Source organism: Gopherus flavomarginatus, chromosome 4 (assembly GCF_025201925.1).
Source record: "Gopherus flavomarginatus isolate rGopFla2 chromosome 4, rGopFla2.mat.asm, whole genome shotgun sequence".
NCBI classification, from domain to species: Eukaryota; Metazoa; Chordata; order Testudines; family Testudinidae; genus Gopherus; species Gopherus flavomarginatus.
Window position 1 is genome coordinate 53,362,494 of NC_066620.1, and position 17,258 is coordinate 53,379,751.

Sequence of the window (17,258 nt, forward strand, 5' to 3'; positions counted from 1 at the left end):
CACCAGTCCAGGGAGGCTCTGCATTTTAATTTAATTTTATATGAAGCTTCTTAAACATTTAAAAAACCTTATTTACATACAACAATAGTTTAGTTATAGACTTATAGAAAGAGACCTTCTAAAAACATTAAAATGTATTACTGGCATGTGAAACCTTAGAGTGAATAAATGAAGACTTGGCATGCCACTTCTGAAGGGTTCCCAACCCTGATCTAGTAGCACAAAGGGACTGAATGCTGGGTTGGTTAGGTTGAGCCAGCTCTGCAATCCCTGCTCCCCCTGTGATCCTTGGTGTGCATGAGGCATTAAATGTGTGGCTTAGGGAAAGGATTTGGCTGGAACACTGTTGCATCCTTGACATCTTTGGCTGTTACTAGCCAAGGCAAGTTAGAGCAACTGTTAAGATCTCTCACATGCATAAAGCATGTACTTAACCTTGCAGGACTGGCCCCTGTTTAACTCATTAATTCTGTTTCTTCCTATCTGGCAGCAGTTTGCCAAAGAGAACTCTCAAACCGATGATGTAACTGTGCTATCAGCGTTTACCTCTGAACTTTGTCGCAGTAGCTTATTCCTGCTAGAGGGGACATAGTATCTGCTGAGAATTTTAACACTAGTGTTCTCAGGTGACAGTGGATATGGTAGCTAATGTGATAACCTTTATTGTACCAACAAGTACATAATATGAGGTGCTCAGCTTTCTCCCTTCTTCACATCGAAGCAATTCCTACAGAAAAATATGCAGATACTAGAAAATGCCCACAGCCTGTCAGGAGTTAATCACTGATTTCCACCCTCCTCCCCCACAGAGGTGATGGGGGTGGGGTGAACGTTGAGGAGAGCGGAGTGGGATGAGAGGATAGTTTATTGTGTGAAGCACAGGGGTTTTCTTGATAGAGGCTGCATATGCAGATTCAACTTGAGGGGTAAGATCTAGGGTTATCTTGGATGTTGGGGAAGCACAGGAGCAGAATACTCTGGGTAGAGCTGAAGGGCAGAATTGGCCTGGCTCTGGAGAGTTGAGGTAGGGGAGGGGTGCAGGCATGGGTTGAGGGGGCAAAGAGGAACTGTGGGACCCCAGACCTGCCACCACCACCCTCCCTCAGGTCCAGTTGCCATGAGTGGATCCAGTGGGCCCCAGGGGCTGCTGCTGCCTCAATCCTGGACCATCTGGCTTGGTGCTGCCACTATGCTGACCGTGGGCCCCCTGCTCTTGGCTGTGGTCTGGTTCTGGGCCAGTAGGTGGGTGACTCCCAGCTTCAGCAGATGGGGATAGTGTTTGGCCTCTTCATCTACCCGGTGAAGTCCTGCTGGGCGGGGACGGACGGATTGGGTAGTGGGTGGAGGTGACCAAGCTGAGCTGCAGAGTGGGGAGATGCGGGAGTTACTCCTGGGGGTCCTAGCCCTGGGGAGATGCTCTGTGCTGGTGGTGGGGTTTTCACTGCCCCGAGCCTGCTGGTCTAATATAAGTTGTCATCTTGCTGTGGGCACCCCCCTTCCATGAAATGCGCTGTTGCTGCAGGTTGCACCTTGTCCCTGGGTTAATATAGTGAGTCCTGGGTGAGGACTCTATCGTTACTATTTATTGGACACTGCCCTGGCCTGCTCTGTGTCCGGCAGAGCACAGGCAGTGAACAGAAAATGGGAGCAGAGGGTTGCAAACATTTTCATAGCTCAGGGACCCACCTGTTCTGACCCTAGGTGCATAACATCCCTATGAAAATTACATTAACTGCCTACAGGGACAAGTAACCTTAGGAAAGTTATATTCTAGATTGGAAATGGGTTGGGCCAGTGCTACGTGACTAGCAAATGCAGATCATAACTCAGGTACATATACTTGAGTATCATAAACAACTGTGGGTTTATAATAAATTAACCACTAAAAAGAGTAGAAATTGGGGTATGGAGAGTTTATGGCAGGATCAGTGCCACAATTAGCAGTGACAATTGTATACAGTCATATCTTGTATCCGAGCTGTACTGGAAGCTGTAAAGTGGGAAGGGGGGAAACCCCAGAGTATACACCAGCTATGATTGTCTCCAGGTTTAACTTCAGGAACCATCGTGATATAGATGTAGAGAGAAATTAGCAGATTAAATACAGATTTATCATTGCCTTTTCTCCTATAATGTACATCATGTTAAACCTGTTAACAAAACTGCTCTTAACAGTCTGAAGCAAATCTCTGTTAATTGGTCTCCGTTTCTTGTATCTATGAAGACTTTTTCTACAAATTCTTCAGTTATCCATAGAGCCTCCTACTGTATTCAAGACCTGAATTTTGAAAACGTGTGTAGTCGTAGGTTAATATTTATTTTTGGAAGATCTTTTGAGTTGATTTTGTGTAGAAAACTAAATGAGGTAAACCATTTCTGTTTTGTTTGCACATTGCCTTTGATTAACATGCCTCTTTGAAAGAATGTCTCTGTACATACACAATATGACTAGATGACCTGCCTCTTTGAAAGAATGTCTCTGTACATACACAATATGACTAGATTAGCTGAATGGAATCATAGAAATAGAGGACTAGAAGGGACCTCGAGAGGTCATCTACTCCATCCCTCTGTGCTGAGACAGGACCAAGTATAACTAGACCATCCCTGACAGGTGTTTGTCTAGCCTATTTTTAAAAACCTCCAATGATGAGTATTCCATAACCTCCCAAGGTAATCTAGTCCAGTGCTTAACTATCTTTTTATTTAGAAAGTTTTTCATAGTATCTAACATAAAATCTCCCTTGCTGCAGATAGCGCATTATTTCTTCAGTGGATGAAGAGGACAATTGATCACTGACCTTTGTATAACAGCCCCTAATATACTTGAAGACTGTTCTCAGGTTCTCCCTCTGGCTTCTTTTCTCTGGACTAACGTGACCAGTTTGTTTGTTTTTTTGTTCTAAATTTTCCGTATAGGTCAGGTTTTCTAACCCCTTTTCTCATTTTTGGTGCTCTCTTCTGGACTGTCTTCAGTTTGTCCATATCTTTAAGGTCTGGCATCCAGAATTGGACACAGTACTTCACTGTGGCCTCACCAGTGCCAAATAGAATGGGACAATTACCTTACTTATCTTACATATGACACTCCTGTTAATAAACCGCAGTGTGATACTTGCCTGTTTAGTAACTGCATCACATTGTTGACTAATATTCAATGAGTGGTCCACTACAGTCCCGACGTTCTTTGCAGCAGTACTACCTCCTAGCCAGTTATTCCCCATTTTGTAGTTGTGCGTTTGATTTTTTCCTTCCTAAGCATAGTACTTGGCACTTGCCTTTATTGAATTTCACCTTGTTGATTTCAGACCAGTTCTCCAATTTATCAAGGTCATTTTGAATTCTTATCCTGTCCTTTAAAGTGCTTGCAACCCCTCCTAGTTTGGTGTCATCTGCAAATTTTATAAGCGTGCACTCCATTCCATTATCCAAGTCATTAATGAAAATATTGAAAAGTCCTAAACCCAGGACCCCTCTAGCTATGTCCCTCCCACTTTGACAGCAATCTATTAATAACTACTCTTTAAATAAGGTCTTTCAAACAGTTGTGTAACCTTCATCTAGTAATTTTATTTAGATCACATTTCCCTAGTTTGCTTATGAGAATGTCATGGGGGACTGTGTCAAAAGCCTTACTAAAATCAAGTTATATAATGTCTGCTGCTGCTCCCCCTTTCTTCCCCCCCCCCCCCCCGCATAAACTAGGTCAGTAACCTTGTCAAAGAAGTAAATTAGGTCTGGAAACTGGGCAATTACACTGAGATTTCCCACGACGGAGTGTTCCCTGTCCCGCATCTGACCTGGGCCATGGGGGACTCCCACCACATGTCTCTGAGCAAGTTGTGTGCTCCTCCCATCTCAGAACAACACTCTCCTAGATCATCTAAGAGGAAGACTGTGGAGGCCTCTCAAAAAGACTCTAAGGGAAGGGGCCCTGGCTCTCCGCATAGCGAACCCACAGAGAAAATATCTCAGTCTCCTCGTGAGACAACCATATTGGAGATTTCAGGTTCTCAACCTGGTACCATGAAGGCTGCAGGTTTCTCAGATACCAGCAGTGCTGTTATGACTCTAGGCCCTAAGGGACTTGGCTCCAGTCAGATGTTGGTACCGATGGGACTTGATTGAGGTGGCAAGGGAAAAAGTCTGCCTCCACTAGATTGGAGACAACCAATACTCAGTACCTAACACTGTGGTGCTGCAGAAAACCAAGTGGCCAGTCAGCTCCAGGTGCTCCTTGGGGTGAACAAAACCACTGACAAACCTGTCTTCTCAGACTACCACCTTGGTGCTGATTGCTCTACCAGTGCCCCAGAAATTTATGTAAGTCAGAGACTTGACTGTGGTGGCAGTTCCGGATTCTCATTTGCTGGGCATCAACCCCCTATCAGTACTGAGACCTACCCAGTCTCTGGACCCTCACTTATCTCCACTACCAACAGAGTCACCACCATTTTCTAGTGGTGCTCTATCGACAGCAGATAATGAGGATTTCTCTTTGGTTCTCCCAAATCTCCATCCATGGCTCTCCTATTCACTGTCTTAGGAACCTGCTTCTGGAACCCTAGGGGAGATGGAAGACAGCTGAGAGAGACATCCTGAAGCCCTGTCCCAGTGGTATGAATGCCCTTGTATGCCTCCTCCCATCCCATCCACATGGTTCCCTCAGTGACTATATTGGGACCCCAAGTGGCATATCCTCTAGAGCCTCTCACCTCGCTTGCCCACAGATAACAGGTACTGCTTGTAGTCACCTGAAGTGGAGCACCCATATAGACACTACTAGAAGAAGAAGGGGGGTTACTCGCCCTATGCACTAACCGGACTTCTTTGAGACTGTCCTTATGGATGCTCCATTATCTTCCCTCCTGCCCCTCTGCTTCAGCATTTCCTTTATGGGTCTTTGCCATAGAGAAGGAACTGAGGGATCCTATGCTACTCCCCTCACCCAGCTTCACCCAGAATTTACCATTGGCAGCTGAAAATTCGGCCTTTTTTTTTTTCAAGACGTAACTTGGTTTTCTGCAGCAATATTTGGAAATACTTGTTATAGTTAAATATTATATAAACAAATGTAAGAACTGCTCATTTGGATATGCCTATTTCAGGATTTCATATAGGAGCACCTGCTGTCTGATTTGTGTTGTCACTATTTGAACATGCAGCTGGAAAGACATTAAGTACCATACAGTGTGGGAAACTGCTGGTGCCAGATAGAAAAGATAAGAACTCTTTTTCTCTGTTTAAAATATTAATTACATTTAATAATCTTTTAGCAACTCAAAACACTGATGGCAATAAAGAACATGTTGCTAAATGTGTTACATCCATGGATTGCAGAAGAGATTATTGTCTCTGTCCCCAGATAGTCTAAATGTAGCAACATGTCTAAGGAATTGTATTTACAAACTCTGGCTGTAATTCCATTGCTATAAGAAATACTCTTGGGAACTGGTTTTTAAACTAATACAAGACAGATGGAAATTTTATTATAAGCAAACAAAGACTGCAATTACCATTGAAAACTCAGGAATTATGGGGAGTTTTTGTGTTTCCGGTACAAAGTGTGTGTAATGTTTTAGGTTAAACCAACACAAAAACCTAAGTTATAAGAAACAGTTCAGCCATTAAAAGCTGTTATCTTTAAAAACAGCCACAATAGGAAACTGTATAAGTAATTTAAAATGATTGTGGCGAACAAAACAGTGATTAACTTGAGTGCCCTCTTAAGGGTCATAATCACACACATAAGAGCTCTTAATGCATAGCTAGCTTTAATAGTCTCATTCAGCTTGACCGTAGCTAACACCTCTTCAAAATTGTTAATGTACACTAACACATCTTTATTCACAGTAACATATTAACTAGCATTTTAATACAATTTCCTCTAACAAAAAATAAGAAGACTTCTCATTTAGCTTACTCCAGACATTTCTCTTTGTTATACAATCTCTATTGACTGGAGTTGAGGCAATGGGGGATAGGGGAGAGTCCCTATTCACTACATATAGTTGGTAACTATTATTTTAGCATTTCTTTGGTAAAAATTGGCTTGACAATTCTCTGACTTTTGAAGTATTGACCTTTGTCTAACTTTTCTTTGACCTGTCTGTAGTCAAAAATAGTTTGTTCCCATCCCATAAAATTCTTCTTTGAATGATCACTCATGTGCGTTCCATAATAGGTGTGCGAGCTTGCCATGTGCACCGGTGCTGGAAGTTTTCCCCTTAATAGTACCTGTAGAGGAGAGACCCTAGTGACCCCTGGACTGGAGCCACCATGGCACAGTATAAGGGGCGCTGCATGCTCCCCCCACCCTCAGTTCCTTCTTGCCGCCTGTGAAGGTGCTTTGGAACTGCTCTACTCCAGCTCAGCTGTAGCTTTCCCTCTTGAACTCTGTCAGTTCATAGTTAGTAGTGCCTTTAGTTTAAAAGAAAGTAGTTTTAGTTAGAATTAGTTAAGTGCACCCAGGTTGGGGCATGCCCAGTGCCCCAGGCTTCAAGTTGTGGAACACTTGCAAACGGCCTACGCCCATGAGTGATCCGCACATGGACTGTTTACGCTGTCTGGGGGAAATCCATCTCAGTGATCGCTGCAAGATTTGCAGATCCTTCAAACCTCTGCCCAAGAAGAAGTGGGACATTCGGCTCTGAGCCATTTTGACGCCGTCTGCCCTGACCCTGACATCACTGCACAGCTCCTAATTGGCACTGAGCACCATGGCATCGGTATGCGGTGAGCCAATGGTGCCCTCCACCAGTCAGCACGGCTCCCCATCCACAGGACACTCTCAAAAGGCGAAGAGGTCTTCTCCACTAAGGCACCAGAGCAAGACGGGGGGAGAGACTAGACCCCATTGGCCTTGCGGTCTCCGACTCAAATTAAGCAGAGTAGCCCGGCCCACTCTGAGCCAGCCTCCCTGAATGCCAGTGGCTACATTCGGGTGCACTCCACGCTGGATACCCTGCAGGCAGCTCAAGACATTATGTCTCTGCCAGTACCGATAGCATCGCCATTGTCGACTCCCCGGTCTAGGGGCACGCCACTGCTCGGACCTCCACAGTCACTGCCTGGATGGTACCGCTCACAGTTGAGGGAAGGTTCCTGATTCTGTTCCCCGCACAGTGACCACCCTGTGCGCAGTCTGTGCTGGTTCCCATCAACTCCCACCAGGTTGTCTGGCTGGGTACCGACTGGCAGGGGTTCCAGGCACTGCTCTGCCTTGAGGGACAATAGACCTCATGAGGAGAGCATGTCCCATCGAGACTGGGACAGACGGCACCAGAGATCCTTGTCTCCTAGTGGCCACTGTAGCCCTTTGCAGTACGGGCATTGACACCATTCCCGTTCTTCATCTCGCTCGAGGTCCCCGCCGCGGAACCGCTCCTGTAGCCCCAGGTATTGATTGACGGCTCCCTGGTTCAGTGGCAAGCCACCACTTGGACCTCCACAGTTGCCGCCTGGATGGTACTGTTCACGGTCAAGGGAAGGTTCCTGATGCTGTTACCTGCATGGTGACCACCCCGTGAGCAGTCCTGTCCACATTCACCACACTAGGGCTGTTGGTAAACAACATCAAGCCCACTTTGGTACCGGTGCAGAGCAAAGAGTTCATTGGGGCAAATCTGAACGCAACATCAGCCAGAGCCTCCCCCCACCAAACAGATTCAAAACCCTAAGGAAGCTCATCAATGCAGTCACAAGGTTCCCCATGACGACCGCCAGAGCATGCTTCCAACTCCTGGGTCATATGTTGGCATGCACATACATGGTTCGTCACGTCAGACTCAGGAGCTCTGGCTGGTTTTCTCTCAGTCCAGAGACAGGATGGACAAAGTCCTCACTGGTGATAGCCTCCCTGTGCTGGTGGTCCTCCCCGGGGAACATGTTCCAAGGGGTCCTGTTCAGAGGCCGACCACTAACTGTGGAGTTCGTGTCCAGTGCTTCAGACCTGGGGTAGGGAGACCAGGTGGGAAACCTCCAGACCCAAGATCTGTGGTCTGTGCAGGATCTCACCTTGCACATAAATGTTAAGGAGCTCTGGGCGGTCCATCTGGCATGTGTGGCCCTCCACTCGCGCCTGCCGGGCAGAGTGGTCAGGGTTCTCACGGACAATAATGTTCTACATCGACAGGCAAGGTGGGGCCTTTTCCTCAGCCCTCTGCCAGGAAGTCCTCAGGCTGTGGGACTTCTGCAAAGCTCATGGTATTTACTTGGAAGTCCACCACTTACCAGGTGTCCAGAACTCTCGGGTGGATTGGCTGAGCTGGGACTTCTCCTCTCAGCATGAGTAGTCACTGCACCCAGAGGTGGTGCACAGGACTTTCCAAATGTGGGGCACTCCCCAAGATGTCCCTGCTTCAGCTCCAGGGGAGGCGATCTCCGACGTCTTCTTTCTGTCCTGGTCAAGTCAGTTTTTCTATGCTTTCCCTCTGATTCCACTGATCGGCAAGGTCTTGGAAAAGATAAAAACAGACAGGATCCATGTTCTCCTGATCGCCCTGGCATGGCCCAGGCAACATTGGTACAGGACTCTCACGAGCCTGGCAGTTGCCCCACTGTGGCTGTTGCCAACCTGCCCAGACCTGTTCTCCCAGGACCAAGGTTGTCTCTTCCACCCCAACCTAGCAGCCCTCCACCTCATGGTGTGGCTGCTCAATGGTTAGGCTGGGAGGAGAGGACTTGCTCAGAAGGGGTTTAACGCGTCCTCCTGGAGAGCAGGAGGCCCTCCACGCATCAGGCCTACCTGGTGAAATGGTCTTGGTTTTCCCAATGGGCTGCTGATTGGGGCCTCTCACCTGTTGCTGTTCCGATCTAGCTTATACTAGACTACCTCCTTCATCTTAGGACCCGTATGTTAGGCCTCCAGTCCCCCAGTGGGACCTGAATTTAGTGCTGGCCAGGTTGACTGGACCTCCATTTGAACTGCTCACTACATGCTCCTGGTCACACCTTTCATGGAAGGTAGCCTTTCTGGTTGCAATTATGTTTGCTAGGCTGGTCTTGGAGCTCTGGGCCCTGACCTCTGAACCCCCATACATGGTATTCCATAAGGATAAGGTCCAGCCCTGACCATACCCTTTGTTCCTCCCTAAGGTGGTCTCTGCCTATCATATGGGCCAAGACATTTTCCTGTCGCTGCTCTGTCCAAAACCCCATGCATCTAGTGAGCGCCGCCACCACATACTGGATATGAAACAGGCTCTGACCTTTTACCTAGACTGTACAAAGCCGTTTAGAAAATCTTTGCAACTGTTCATCGCCTCAGCCGAATGCATGAGAGGCTGTCCGATCTCCGCTCAGCGGCTCTCCAACTAGATCATCTCGTGTATCCATACTTGTTATGACCTCATGGGCATTCCCCGCCACCAATTGTGAGGGCGCACTTGACTAGGGCACAGGCCTCGTCAGCTGCCTTTTTGGCCCATGTCCCCATTCAGGACATCTGCGGGGCTGCCAGATGGTTGTCCGTTCACACGTTCACCTCACATTATGCAATCGTCTTTCAAACCAGGGAGGATGCCAGGTTCGACAGGGCAGTGCTCCTTCCTGAGTGACTGTGAACTCCTACCCACCTCCATCAGATATAGCTTGGGAATCACCCACTGTGGAACGCACATGAGCAATCACTCGAAGAAGAAAAGACAGTTACCTTTTCCGTAACTGGTGTTCTTCAAGATATGTTGCTCGTATCCATTCCTCATCCCACCCTCCTTCCCCTCTGTCGCAGTTGTCTGGCAAGAAGGAACTGAGAGTAGGGGGAGCGCAGTGCCTCTTATACCATGCCATAGTGGCGCCACTCCAGGGATAGCTAGGGGCACTCCCTATGGGTACTGATAAGGGAAAAACTTCCGACACTGGTGCATGTGATGAGCACACACACTTACTGTGGAACAGACATGAGCATCGCATCTCGAAGAACACCAGTTACGGAAAAGGTAACTGTCTTTTTTCTATGACACTAAATAGCCTTAAGGATTTGTGTGCCATATATATTTGAAGAAAACAGACTATAATTAAGTGAAGTTATTAGCTAGTGTTGAAGCTAGTATAGGCCCAGTCCTGCTCACACTGGTATCAGTGGGATTTTTTGCCACTTTTCACTGGAGAGTGACTCATCTGTTCTTTATTGATTAGTTGCATCTAAAGAAGGGTCCCTCTATTCAGCTAGCATCCTTCTCCAGCTTAAGTGGCAGAGGTCTGGGTTTTATTTAATTTATTTATTTGGCCCAATAGGACCATGGTTCCAGTCATGGATTTATAGCAGTTGATATGTGGTTTATTAAGAAGAGGTGGCAACCTTTCACAGCTAAGGTTGAAACTGGAGTCCCAACTAAAACAAATCCTACTCATTTTGATTAAACTGAATGTCTACTTTTTATCATTCACTTTAAAGTGGCACCTTTTTCAATACTTTTGGCAAAGTGTCTGATGTTTCGTCCCTGTATCTCCCCAACAGAATCACATTACAAATTTGATCCATGGGTAGATTGTTTTTAAAATAATCCCTTCTTTCCTAATTTAGTTCAGTTGTTTATCTAACAAAGGCATTGTCTTTCCATTACTCTGAACTCTCTTATTCTGGTCAGTTATAATTTCATGGGTATTTTTTAACCAGAGAATGTTTACGAAATTATTATTATTTGAAAATTAGATGGGATTCCTTATCAATGGGGCCAATAGATGGGAGTAGGGGTGGACATGGTGACAAAATATGCTCATTCCTTAGCTGTCTGGTCTACTTTTCAAAGTGAAAGGAAATGCTAGAATCTAATAAAAATTACTATTTTTACATTTCCTATCAAAGGGTTCCTTTCTCGTGTGGGACATGTACACAGGTCTATTTTCCTGACAAAGTGATGAGCAGAAAATGTAAGTGATTTGCATATATAGGAGTTTGTGACAGAGCTGGGAACAGACTACTTCTCTCTGAGGAGGTAGATCCATGCATTATCCACCAAACCACAGAGCCTTTTACAGAAATTGCTTCTAACCTTTGTACTTAGTCTGGTTTTATCATTGGCTAAATGAATAAAGCCTACTTACCTTAGTAAAGTGCTCACAGATCCACAGATGAGAGCACTGCATAAGTGTAAAGCATTAGATAATCTGTTTTATGCCTATATATATATATTCACTTTCCTAAGCAAAAGAAATACTAATGATGGAGAGAAACCAACCAACCCTCAAAAGACTCTAAATCTTGAGAATTTAAAAATAAATCATTTTTATACCAGTTAAGCTTGCTAAATTACAGTGTTTTTAACTAACATCTCATTTACAAAACCAAACACTTAAAAGTAAGCAAAAAATAGATTGAGACAGCCCTTATTTTATCTACCTACTAAACAATATCGCTTTTATCGGTGATATTGACATACATATATTTCATCATAACGTTAACTCTAATCTTAAATAAATAGTATAGTATGAGTGTAATCTCAAAATATAAACCTAGTACCAAACTCTGATTAATAAAGGATGAAGAAAATAAGCGGGTATGTATATATAGATATACACACACACACACACACACATATATATATATATATATATATATATATATATATATATATGGCACAAATTCATTGATGGTTTTGCATTGTCTTCAAGGGGAGTAGGATTAGACTACTTGAGTTCAGTAGGCATTGTTTTAAGAGGAGGTGGGTCTGAATGAACATGTATAAAGATGCAACAATCATGCACCTTATGGTGTATGTTTAAATTATCCTATGGTACAAAAAGGAGCTCAGTCACATACTTGTGTTGTGATTCACTTGATTAAATTAATCTGTGTAGCTTTGGGAGATGTATTTATTTTATAAATAAAAGCCAATATTCTCTTTGGAAATAGTCATGCCTTTGTTTTCAGTTGTGAGCCCCAGTTCTGAAGTCTTTACTCAGGCATACCTCCCCTTATATTCAATAGAAAGAATGCTGGGTTTGGTTAAGGCACAGGATTGGGAGGCCAGAAACATAGCTTCTATTCTTGGCTTTGCCATAGATTCCCCATGTGGCCTTTGGCGAGTCACTTCATCTCTGTTTTTCAGCATCACTAAAACATGGGGATAGTAATGCAGCCCTACGTCCCTGCGTGTTAGACTAAATTAATTAACATGTGTAAGGTGTTTAGAGATCATGTGATGGGACTTGCTACACATTTATTTATTAATGGAAGTTTGCCTGCATCAAGACACAGGGCTAGACCTCTAATTCATCTTAAATCTTGAGCAAGAAATCGGTGTGGAGGGAACAGGTGACATTTGCCTCTTCTCTTGTGAGCAGGTACACAGGCACAGAGCTGGCCTCGAACAGACAAAAAGAGCAAAAATGAAGGACACAGGCACCTCCCATCCCCCGCTGACTGATGTAGCCCTGGTGTAGCTGCAGCTCTGTTGACACGAGAATGTTCCCATTGACCTAGCTATCATTGCTCTGGCAGGCGATGTGCCTACACTGACAGATGTAACTCTTCAGTCAGTAGAGGCTGTGTCTACGGGACGGTGGCAGCATAGCTGTGTTGGTATAGCCCTTATAGAGGTAAAGTATAGCTATTATACATTCGTGGTAAATAAGCTCAAATTTCTGTATGTTTGCAAGGCAGAAGGAGACAGTCATGTGATGAATAAATACAAGTTCTATTTGATGGTTCTCTAATGCAGTGGTTCCCAACTTTTCTGGGCGCAGGGGACCCATTTGTAAACCTTGATGGCTTGTTGCAACCTAGTACATAGCTTTAGTGCAAAAAAATCTGGTTTGCTAAATATTTCTTCTCCATAATGTATAATATATCCATTAATGTAATAAGTGCGCCGTGTGTATCACAGCAGAGGCTCCTCTGGCTCCTGTGCTGTGAGGCTGGCTGGGTTCAGTTCCCTCCTCTCTCTGGGCATTGTGACCTCCAGGTTTACAGAGCCACTCAAGTTTGGCCCAGGGTCCCAATCGGGGGCTGGTCACCAGCCAGGGCATGGGGACCTGGTGCATGGTATCGCAGCTCCCCCACTCACTCAAATTTGACCTGAATTCCCCCTGATCATCATGATAGAGAGTTGACTGGGCCAAACCTGTGTGGTGCTATGATCCAGGTTGCAAAGCTTGGAGTGGGGACAGGGTGCCGAGCCCAGCCACCCCTGAGGGACTGGAGACCCAGGAGCCATTGCTGAATGTGGGGTTGGCTCTGCAACCTCCCCCTCCCCTGGACTTTCCACACACACCCAGGGGCAGGACCCAACATGCCCTCCAGGTCTCCCACATGGCCCTTTAACATATTCTGAAGACCCAGTTTTGGGTTGCGACCCACAAGTTGTGAAACTCTGCTCTAATGCCACTGCTATAGTGCCTGGGTTTGCTTGTGTTGCATCAGTGTTGCTAGAAGGTTGAGTTTGCTCTCTAGTCTTAAATTCCCATTTCTCATCTCCCCTTCCACTCCAACCCCCACACCAAAACCCTGTAGTAGAGGCACAAGACATACCCCCATAAAACTCAAGAAATATTTTATGACCTATTCAAAAGAAGAAATTCTAATTATGTACTTCCATGCTGATCGTGGCCTCCAATAAAGAGATTAGTAAATGTAGGTTAGCTAAAAACAGCCGTATATCAATTTGAATAACTAGCTATGGGGTGTGTGTGTGTGTGCGCGTGTGGGTGCGCCTGCACTAATCTACTTTTTACCCTCTATGACTAGAAAATACTCTCTGCAAAAGACTGCTCTGGCATTTCCAAAAGGATGAAGTAGCCTACCTTGGCCTTACAACTGCAGCAAATCTTTTTCTTATCATCATTATTAAATAATCTCTTAGATGGCCTGAGTCAGAATGAGTCAGGAGTTTCCAGTTTTATAAATTGTGCTGTATGTAAAATGGATCTGTACTAACACGGATGCTTTTGAGCCATCCAGCACCCAGTTCCATAACTACACTCCAAATATTTGCCTCTGGAAGATGATACAGTGAGAGGAAGGTGTTCAGAATAGAAACAGCATATATTTGAGTATTATTCCAACCTTAATGTATTGGTTGAAGGTGACTGCATTGATCTGTAATCCCTTTGGTGTCAGGAGTTCAGCAGTGGCAGTACATTTTTGTTAACCATCAGTGCCAAGAGGTAAATAATTCACACAGATCCCCTCTAAAACCTGAATCAAACTTTTTCCTAGGCTAAAATAAAAAGTAACTTTCCCCTCATTATTTCAGTTTTGTATATCATTGATTTTGTTTCAGCTGCATCCATAGGTGCCAACTCTGGAGCACTCACAGAAAAAAATTAGTAGGTGCTTAGCACCCACGGGTAGCCAAGCTCCATCCCACAGTGCTTCTTGTCCACCGATGGCCCAACTGATCAACTCCTCCTCCCTCCCTCTCATCCCTCCCACTCACTGGGATCAGCTGTTCTGCGGCATGCAGGAGGCACTGAGAGGGAGGGGAAGGAGCGGGGACAGGGTATGCTTGGGAGAGGGGGCAGAAAGAGGCAGGGCGGGGGCAGAGCGAGGGTGGGAAGAGGTGGGGTGGAGGCTTGGGGAAAGGGGTGGAGTGAGTGCGGGGCCTGGGGTTGAGGTGGGCACCCCCTGGGTAGAGAGGAAGTCTGCACCTATGGTTGAACTTAGTGGTCTGAACCAGGTTTGGGCATCTCTGTGCTAGGCACTCTACAGACATAATATAAGACAGTCCTCATCCCAAGGAGCTTGCAGTGTACAAGAGAAGGTGTATTAGGTGGGTGAAACAAGCAGGGAGAAATGTGAGTACAGGGTGACAATAATAATAGGATGTTTTAGCATAGGCAAGCTGTGTGCACAGTTCATAGGTGTAATAGGCCTGCAGGAACACATAAGAATGGCCATACTGGGCCAGACCAATGGTCCATCTAGCCCAGTATCCTGTGTTCTGACAGTGGCCAATGCCAAGTGCTTCAGAGGGAATGAACAGAACAGGACAATCATCAAGTGATCTATCTCCGGTTGTCCACTCCCAGCTTCTGGCAGTCATAGGCTTGGGACACTCAGAGCATGGGGTTGCATCTGTGACCACCTTGGCTAATAGCCATTGATGGACTTATCATCCGTGAATTTATCTAATTCTTTTTTGAGCCAAGTTATAGTTTTGGCTTTCACAACATCCCCTGGCAAAGAGTTCCACAGGTTAACTGCTTGTTGTGTGAAGAAGCACCGCGTCTTGTTTGTTTTAAACCTGCTGCCTATTCATTTCATTTGAGTGACCCCTGGTTCTTGTGTTACGTAAAGAAGTAAATAACACTTCCTTATTCACTTTCTGCATCATATTCATGATTTTATAGAGCTCTGTCATATCCCCCCTTAGTCATATCTTTTCCAATCTGAACAGGCCCAGTCTTTTTAATCTCTCCTCATATGGAAGCTGTTCAATACCCTTAATCATTTTTGTTGCCCTTCTCTGTACCCTTTCCAAATCTATCTTTTTTGAGATGGGGCGACCACATTTGCACGCAGTATTCAAGGTGTGGGCGCATCATGGATTTATATAGAGGCAATATGATATTTTCTGTCTTATTATCCATCCCTTTCCTAAAGATTCCTAGCATTCGGTTAGATTTTTTTTGACTGCTGCCGCAACTGAGCAGATGTTTTCAGAGAACTATCCACAATGACTCCAAGATTTCTTTCTTGAGTGGTAACAGCTAATTTAGACCCTATCATTTTGTATATATAGTTGGGATTATGTTTTCTAATGTGCCTTACTTTGCATGGATCAACATTGAATTTCATCTGACACCTTGTTGCCCAGTCTTGTGAGATCTTTTTGTAACTCTTCACAGTCTGCTTTGGCCTTAACTATCTTGAGTCATTGTGTGTCATTTGCAAATTTTGCCATCTCACTGTTTATCCCTTTTTCCAGATGAGTTATAAATATGATAAACAGCACAGGTCCCAATACAGATCTCTGGGCAACACCACTATTTACTCCTCTCCATTCTTAGAAATGACTATTTATTTCTACCCTTTGTTTCCTGTCTTTTACCAGTTACTGATCCATGAAAGAACCTTCACTCTTATCCCATGACTGCTTACTTTGTTTAAGAGCCTTTGGTGAGGGACCTTGTCAAAGGCTTTCTGAAAGTCCAAGTACATTATATCCATTGTTTCACTCTTGTCCACATGTTTATTAACTCCCTCAAAGAATTTTAATAGATTGGTAAAGCATTATTTCCTTTTACAAAAGCTGTGTAGACTCTTTCCCAACAAATCACATTCATTCATCTGTCTGATCATTCTGTTCTTTGCTATAGTTTCAACCAATTTACTTGATACTAAAGTTAGGTTTACTGGCCTCTAATTGCCAGGATCGCCTCTGGAGCTGTTTGAAAAAATTGGCATCACATTAGTTATTCTCCAATCTGTAGTAATAATTGCAACTCATCATCTGCCTACCTGTTATAAAATAGCATCTGTGAGTTCTGTTGGGAACAGGAACTGGAAATGCGGAAAAACTATCAGATAGGCTGGAAATCTATTGGGAACAGCCTAATTGTGCAAACCCATGAGGTTTACATAAGTGTGACAATAGCAGTTGAGATGAATTAAACACTTTTTTTTAAATAAGCAGGTCTCTCCAGGAAAGTCTAAGGTGATAGAAGTTGGACAAGACTAAACTGTCACTGGCTAAAATATTTTCAATGAGCTACTAATAATTCAAGCGATGTAAAATCATTTATTTGTGGCCTTTAACACATTTACATGTACTACCCAGCTAATACATGCCAAGTGAAATGTGAAGTGCGTGTTGTAATGTTGGGTAGCAATGTTTTGCTTATGGGTGACATGGCACTTTTATGGTAAATTTCTGTTTTCAGGTATACAACTTCTTGAAAACGTTCTCCTCTGCACTGCAGTTTCTCATATTTATTCTCATCCTAAAGGTGGATATTTTTAGTATAATTTTGTGCATCTCTCTGAGTTATTGGGGCAGGTGGGAAATTAGTTTTCTTCAAGTGTTGAAAAAATTATTCAGATGTATTTTTGCCCTCTAGTGGAAAAGGCATAGCTTATTTATCTTATTGTTGCAATATGTAATTACTTGCTTTGTTCTCTTTTAAAAAGTCAAAATTCCACGACATGTTATGCAAAAACTGTTAACATTATGATCGAGAACCAAGGATCAGAGTTATTCAAATTTTTCACTCCAATGGATACTGTCACACTGCATATTTATGCAGCAAGGCACAAACTTAATGGCATATACCGGACTAGAACAGTACATACTTTGTGTGTGAGAGAGAGCTAGTAC

General features: G+C 44.4%; 1 protein-coding gene across 1 annotated transcript in view; it reads left to right on the forward strand.

Annotated features, from left to right (window-relative positions):
- The window catches only part of MTARC2 (mitochondrial amidoxime reducing component 2), a 29,780-nt gene that overhangs the window by 9,770 nt on the left and 2,752 nt on the right, over positions 1–17,258 (forward strand). The gene's annotated exons all lie outside the window — the stretch shown is intronic.